General features: G+C 45.8%; 1 protein-coding gene across 1 annotated transcript in view; it reads left to right on the top strand.

Moving 5' to 3' along the window:
- RAB7A (RAB7A, member RAS oncogene family) overlaps positions 1-6,000 on the top strand; it is a 109,337-nt gene continuing 103,337 nt past the window's right edge. The window contains exon 1 of the mRNA XM_021069433.1: positions 1-137. The gene's annotated coding sequence lies outside the window, so the exon portion shown is untranslated. The remainder of the gene's footprint in view (positions 138-6,000) is intronic.

Below are 6,000 nucleotides of genomic sequence, written 5' to 3'. Positions count from 1 at the left end.
ACGCGGCGATCCTGGCGTAGGGCTTGCAGCAGGCTTCTAGCCAAAGACGGCTCCCGCGGAATTTCCCGGCGCCTTTGTTGTCAGTAAGCGGCAGAAGGCACAAGATGGAGGCGTTGGCTGGGCGGCCGGAAATGAAAGTGAGCGGCGGCGTGTTTCCCTCCCCACCCGGCTCCCCCGCCCTCAGAGCGCCTCGTTGGGCCGCGAAGTCAGCAGTGACCCGGGGTCTGAGCTATGTCCCTCCTTTCTGAGGCGTGACCTGCCGCGAAAGGTACAGAGTGAGAAGCCGAGCCCAGGAAGTGTATGGGGGCCCACTGTTGCGGGCTTGGTGTTTTCCTTTAAGACTCACGGGGCCTCGGTCTCCTCGAGCGAAGACGCAAATCCCGAAACGTTCCATTGGGAACGACATGTGTAAGGCTCAGTGCGGGGCTCCAGGTTCGCAGGTTTTCTTCTCTGGCCGCGGGGTCGCCTCAGAGTGACGCTTAACCCAGGAGGCCTGCCGGGAGGTGGGGCGGCGGAGCGGGCTGCCTCTGAGCACAGCGTCGGGTCGGAGACCCTTTGCTTATTTAATTAATGTGAAACACATCCTGTGTAAGTTTAAAAAACACTTAATATCGGTGATATACACACAGCGTGGAACTTAACCATCTTAGTCGCTTTCGAGTGTGCAGTTCAGTGGCATTAAATACATCGCGTTGCTCTGTGATCAGGCTCTATATAAGTTCATTTTGCCGAAGACCGAAGCTCTGTACCCTTGAAAGGGTACCTCCACATTTGTCCCTCCCCAGTCCCTGGCAACCACCGTTCTTTCCTCATACAGGAGGCCTGGAGTGTTTGTCCTTTTGTGACTGGTGTGCATCACTGAGCATAAAGTCTTCAAGGTTCACTCGCGCTGTAGCACGCTCCTTTCTTTTTCAAGGCAGGTTGATGTTCTGTGGTTTTCACGAGCCCTGAAGGGTAGCGGAATAGCCACCCCAAGTGTGCCAACTTGGCACGCGGGTTGCTTTGAGCCAAAGGCAGTCAGTATCCAGCAATATGAGGGAAAGCCTGTAGCTCTCCCTTAACTGCCTAAAAGAATTTAAATAAGGACCAGACCAGAAAAAGCAATTACCAGAGAGAAACTTTTCTATCTAAAAGACTTACTTGGGGAGTTCCCGTCGTGGCGCAGTGGTTAACGAATCCCACTAGGAACCATGAGGTTGCAGGTTCGGTCCCTGGCCTTGCTCAGTGGGTTAACGATCCGGCGTTGCCGTGAGCTGTGGTGTAGGTTGCAGACGCAGCTCGGATCCCGCGTTGCTGTGGCTCTGGTGTAGGCCGGCGGCTCCAGCTCCGATTCGACCCCTAGCCTGGGAACCTCCATATGCCGCAGGAGCGGCCCAAAGAAATAGCAAAAAGACAAAAAATAAATAAATAAATCAAAATAAAATAAAATAAAAGACTTACATGCATGGCAGGACAAACATCTAATCACCAAGCCTCTGCCCTGCTCTTCTCTTCTTGTGAGTGGCCCTCCTCCCCTCTGAAGCTCCAGCCCCAACCCTTCCCTCAGCTCAGGAGGGCAGATAAGCCTCACTTGCCTGACTACCTTCTTATTTTTATAGGGCTCCCATACATATGAAATTAAGTTGGTTCCTTGCCTATTAATCTTTTTTATGACAATTTAACCATTAGACTAGCCAAAGAAATTAGAAAAATAGAAGGAAAATTTTTCCACCCTGACACCGCATTTTATTTATTCATCTGTTCGTAGACACCTGGTTTGCTTCTACTGTTTGCTACTGTGAATAACTCTGTGAACATAGGATGGACACACATTTTTACATGAACTAATATCCAGTAGGGTTGCAGAGAGGAGAGTATGATTTACATATTTAAATTTGATGAGGTAATTTTGAATCATAAATGAAACATTAAGCTGTTTACAAGATCACTATAAGATTTTAAATGTAGTCAGTCATTGTGCATTATGGGCCATGGCGTAGCCTGGTGATGGGACATGGATTTAAGGTGCTGTGGTGATTGTGGACCTCCCTTCAGCCCTGCCAGCAGGCTTGGGGGAATTTTGTGGATAATCTTACTTAGAGATGGCATCGAAAACCTAAGGAGTAGGTGCACAAATATAGGAATCAAAGATCCATAACAAAGGATTGTGAAGTGACATTTTGGAAGCATCTAAGGCCTGATTTATTCATATGTGAGGCGTGGGAAATTATGGTATTCGTCTTAAGGGGTTATTGTGGGGATAGCAGAGTCATGGTGGATAAAAGGCTCACCTGGCCAGTAATAAATGTTGGCCATGGTGTCTGTGGACATAAAAAAATGTTCATAGTGTGCAATTAATTTTTTTTTTTTTTTTTTGGCTGCACCCAAGGCATATGGAAGTTCCCTGGCCAGGGATTGAATCTGTCACCAAAGCATCAGACCGACCCTGCCCACCCACCCCCACTGCAGTGACAACTGCACCACATGAGAACTCCCTGCAATTAATTTTTAAAAGGCAGTACATCTGGGTGAAGGGTACATGGGGATTCTTTTTACTATCTTTGCAACTTTTCTGTTTATGTCAAAATAAGTTTAAAAAACACATTAAAATAGCATGTAAAATGGAAAACAATTTTGAGGAAAAATTTTTGCCCACAAAAAAGACTTGATATTTTTATATCAAACATGCTAATCATGGAGTTCCTGTGTGGCTCAGCAGTAATGAATCCAACTGGTATCCATGAGGACTCAGGTTGGATCCCTGGCCTTGCTTAGTGGGTGAAAGGATCCAGTATTGCCATGAGCTATGGTGTAGGTTGCAGACTCGGCTTGGATCTGGCCTTGCTGTGGCTGGATTTAGGCTGGCACCTGCAGCCCAGATTCCACCCCTAGCCTCGGAACCTCCATATGCTGCCTGTGTGGCCCTAAAATGACAAAAAAAAAATGCCAATCATGGTTGTTTCTGGGTGGTAGAATTACATATTTCCCCCTCCCTTGGTATTTTCTTGAAGTGTTTTTTGTTATGTGCATGTATCAGTTTTATAATTATGGAGGAAAAAAACACTAGTATATAGTTAAATAAAAACCTTAGTCTAGGAGTTCACTTACAATGGAGCAGGTTAAGGATCCAGTGTTGTCACAGCATTTGCCTTAGTTGTAGCACAAGTTTGATACCTGGCATGGGAACTTCCACATGCTGTGGGCGTGGCCCCCAAAAAGATTAGATTGAATTAAAAATAAACTTAGTTTAACAGTTATCTAATAATTATCTAATAGAAACATCTGAGACTTTTTATGAAATTCGGTACCATCCAAACAGCCCCTGACTTCCTTGAAAGGCCATGGCATCAGGGCAGGATGGGTGGAAACATGGTCTCACTGTTGGGTGGATCCTTTCTTCAAGACTGACAATGTCACACTTCAGAACCAAATCAGATGCTTAGAATAATGAGCAGTTCAAGGTTTGAAAGATCTTTAACAGTCTTCGAATCCCACTTCGTGGTGCTCTGGAGGTCTCCCTCCCTCTCCAGGGTCCTGTCTCTGCCTGCATTGCTCAAGGAGCAAAGTGCTCCCTGACTCACAGGGGCCCTGTTCCTTTGTGGAAGGCTCTTAACAGGCAGGAGGTCTTTCCTCATTTGAAGTCCATGTCTGATCCCTTGGTCTTATTCTCATAGTTGTACAGAGTATGTTGGTGTCCCATCCAGGACCGTCAGTGAGGGACTTGAAAAGTGTGCACACTGGGAGTTCCCATCATGGCTAAGTGGTTAACGAACCCGACTAGTGTCCACAAGGTGATCCCTGACCTTGCTCAGTGGGTTAAGGATCCAGCGTTGCCATGAGCTGTGATGTAGATTGCAGACGTGGCTCGGATCCTAAGTGTGCTGTGGCGTAGGCCAGCAGCTACATCTCTGATTTGACCCCTGGCCTTGGAACTTCCATATGCCACTGGTGGGGCCCTAAAAAGACAAAAAACAAAAACAAAAAACAAAAAACCCCAAAAAAAACTGCACCCTGAACTTTGTATGACCAGTTCATTTCCAGCCCCGATCTTTCCCCAGGGTCCAGACCCACACTTCCTGCTCTCCTTGTTCTCTGTGATTTTCTGTCCTGCCACCACCTCAGACTCAGCATTTCCAAAGCATGACTCTTCTTTCTTAACCAGGACCCAAGAATAATGCATGTATTTGTTTGTCTCTGCTACAAGTGACAAATTAGGGCTTCATTTTTCTCTTTTGTAAGAGAAGTTTAGATTTATGCTAGTGTGGCTGTCTCATGGTGCCATCAAGAACGCAGACTCTTACCTTTTCATAGAAAACACAACCCATAGTGCCTTAGCCAAACATAGATTTCCCTTTTCTTATGGATCCAGAAGTTCTGAAAAGTACACTCAATCCGTGAAGCCATTAGGAGCTGAAATACTGTTAGGCTTTTGCTCAGTCATCCTTACACTGCGATTTTTGTTCTCAAGCTTTTTGTTACCTCAGGGTCACAAGATGACTTCAGGCAGGATAACAGGGACCTGAAAGTTATGGCCACAGAGTGAGTAGGAATTTTGAGCCCAGCCGGACCAGGCCAGGCCAGACCACAGTGATGGGGGAGGGAGCTCCACTGCCCGAGGAGAGCAGTGAGGAGCACAGTTCACGCAACAGGATGAAGCTGGCCGAGGAGGATAACCCCCTCTGGTGCCCACGTGCAGGCTGTCTATAGCAACCTGGTCTGATGACATCGAGAGGACATGGAATGAAAGTAACAAATGACAACTTTTAAAAAATCTAGAGAAAACTTTCTTTATGAAAAATAAGAAGGCACCCCCGAGGGCTCTTTCTCTAATGAACCACATTCGCCTTAAAGGAAATACCTGGGAGTGTCCCAGACCCTTCAGAGGGCTGAGGTTGGGGATGTAGCCTGAGAGATCCATGTTCCCATTGATCTTTCCTAGTGAAACGTCCTGTGTGTCTTCTCAGGCATGGTGTGGCAGATGCCTGTGGAGCTGCCTTCATCCATCAGTCGCATGCAGTGCCCTCTTTCCAACACTGTGTGCTCTTCCTCAAAGGGGAAAAACCCACGCTTTATCAGTAGCCCTCCCTGTTTCATGAAAACATCAGGCACCCAAGTTCTATCTGTCTTGTTGCTTCATCATCTCTAAGGAGTTACCATCATCTAAATAATCTAAAACTGGTTGCCACTACATCCAGTTCCAGCCAGTGGAAGGAGGGAGGGAGAAAGCAGGTGCACCTCATTTTTAAGGATATGATCTAGAAAGCTCTCATCCATTGGCCACCACTTAAAGCTTTATTCTGAGCATCTTGTATGCTTGACCTTTGCTTTCCTAGAATTTATGTTCTCCTGGGGAACACAAGGGAGAAACAGTATGTAATGCGTCAGGGAGTGATAAATGCTAATAAGAAGGTAAAAGTGCAGTTAAGGGATAGAGATAGAGATGGCACTTGAGATAAAGTCAGGAACAGCCTTGTTGAGAAGGGTACGTGTATTCAGGGATCTGAAGGGAAGTGGGCTCCAGGGAGGAGGAACAGCATGTATAAATGCCCTGTGGTGGGAATGGGCTGTGCATATTTAGGGAGCAGGGGTGTGGCCAGTGCACCTGGAGGAAGTGAAATTGCAGCAATGTCAGTGGGATCATAGAGACCACTGTTGGCTAGGGTAAAGTAATGGTCTTGAATGTGAGTGAGATGAAAACCTCTGCAAATTTATGACATGATGGAATATTTTTTTGGAAAAAAACATTTAAAAAAATTTAAGTTATAATATCTGCAGTCTGTGTAAACGTAAGAGCTAAAACTATAAAACTCTTAGAACAAAACATAGGACAGAAGCTTTATGACACAGGATTTGGCAGTGATTTTGTAGATGTGACACCAAAGAAACAGGCAATGACAGAAGCAATAGGCAAATTCGACATCAAAATTTTAAATGTTTATGCATCAAAGAATACAATCAACAGAATAAAAAGGCAACCTATACAATGGGAGAAAATATTTAAAAATCATATATCTGAACATT

This window comes from Sus scrofa, chromosome 13 (genome assembly GCF_000003025.6).
Source record: "Sus scrofa isolate TJ Tabasco breed Duroc chromosome 13, Sscrofa11.1, whole genome shotgun sequence".
Lineage (NCBI taxonomy): Eukaryota > Metazoa > Chordata > Mammalia > Artiodactyla > Suidae > Sus > Sus scrofa.
Note: the sequence above shows the minus strand (reverse complement) of the source record. Positions and strands in the feature narration are given on the sequence as shown.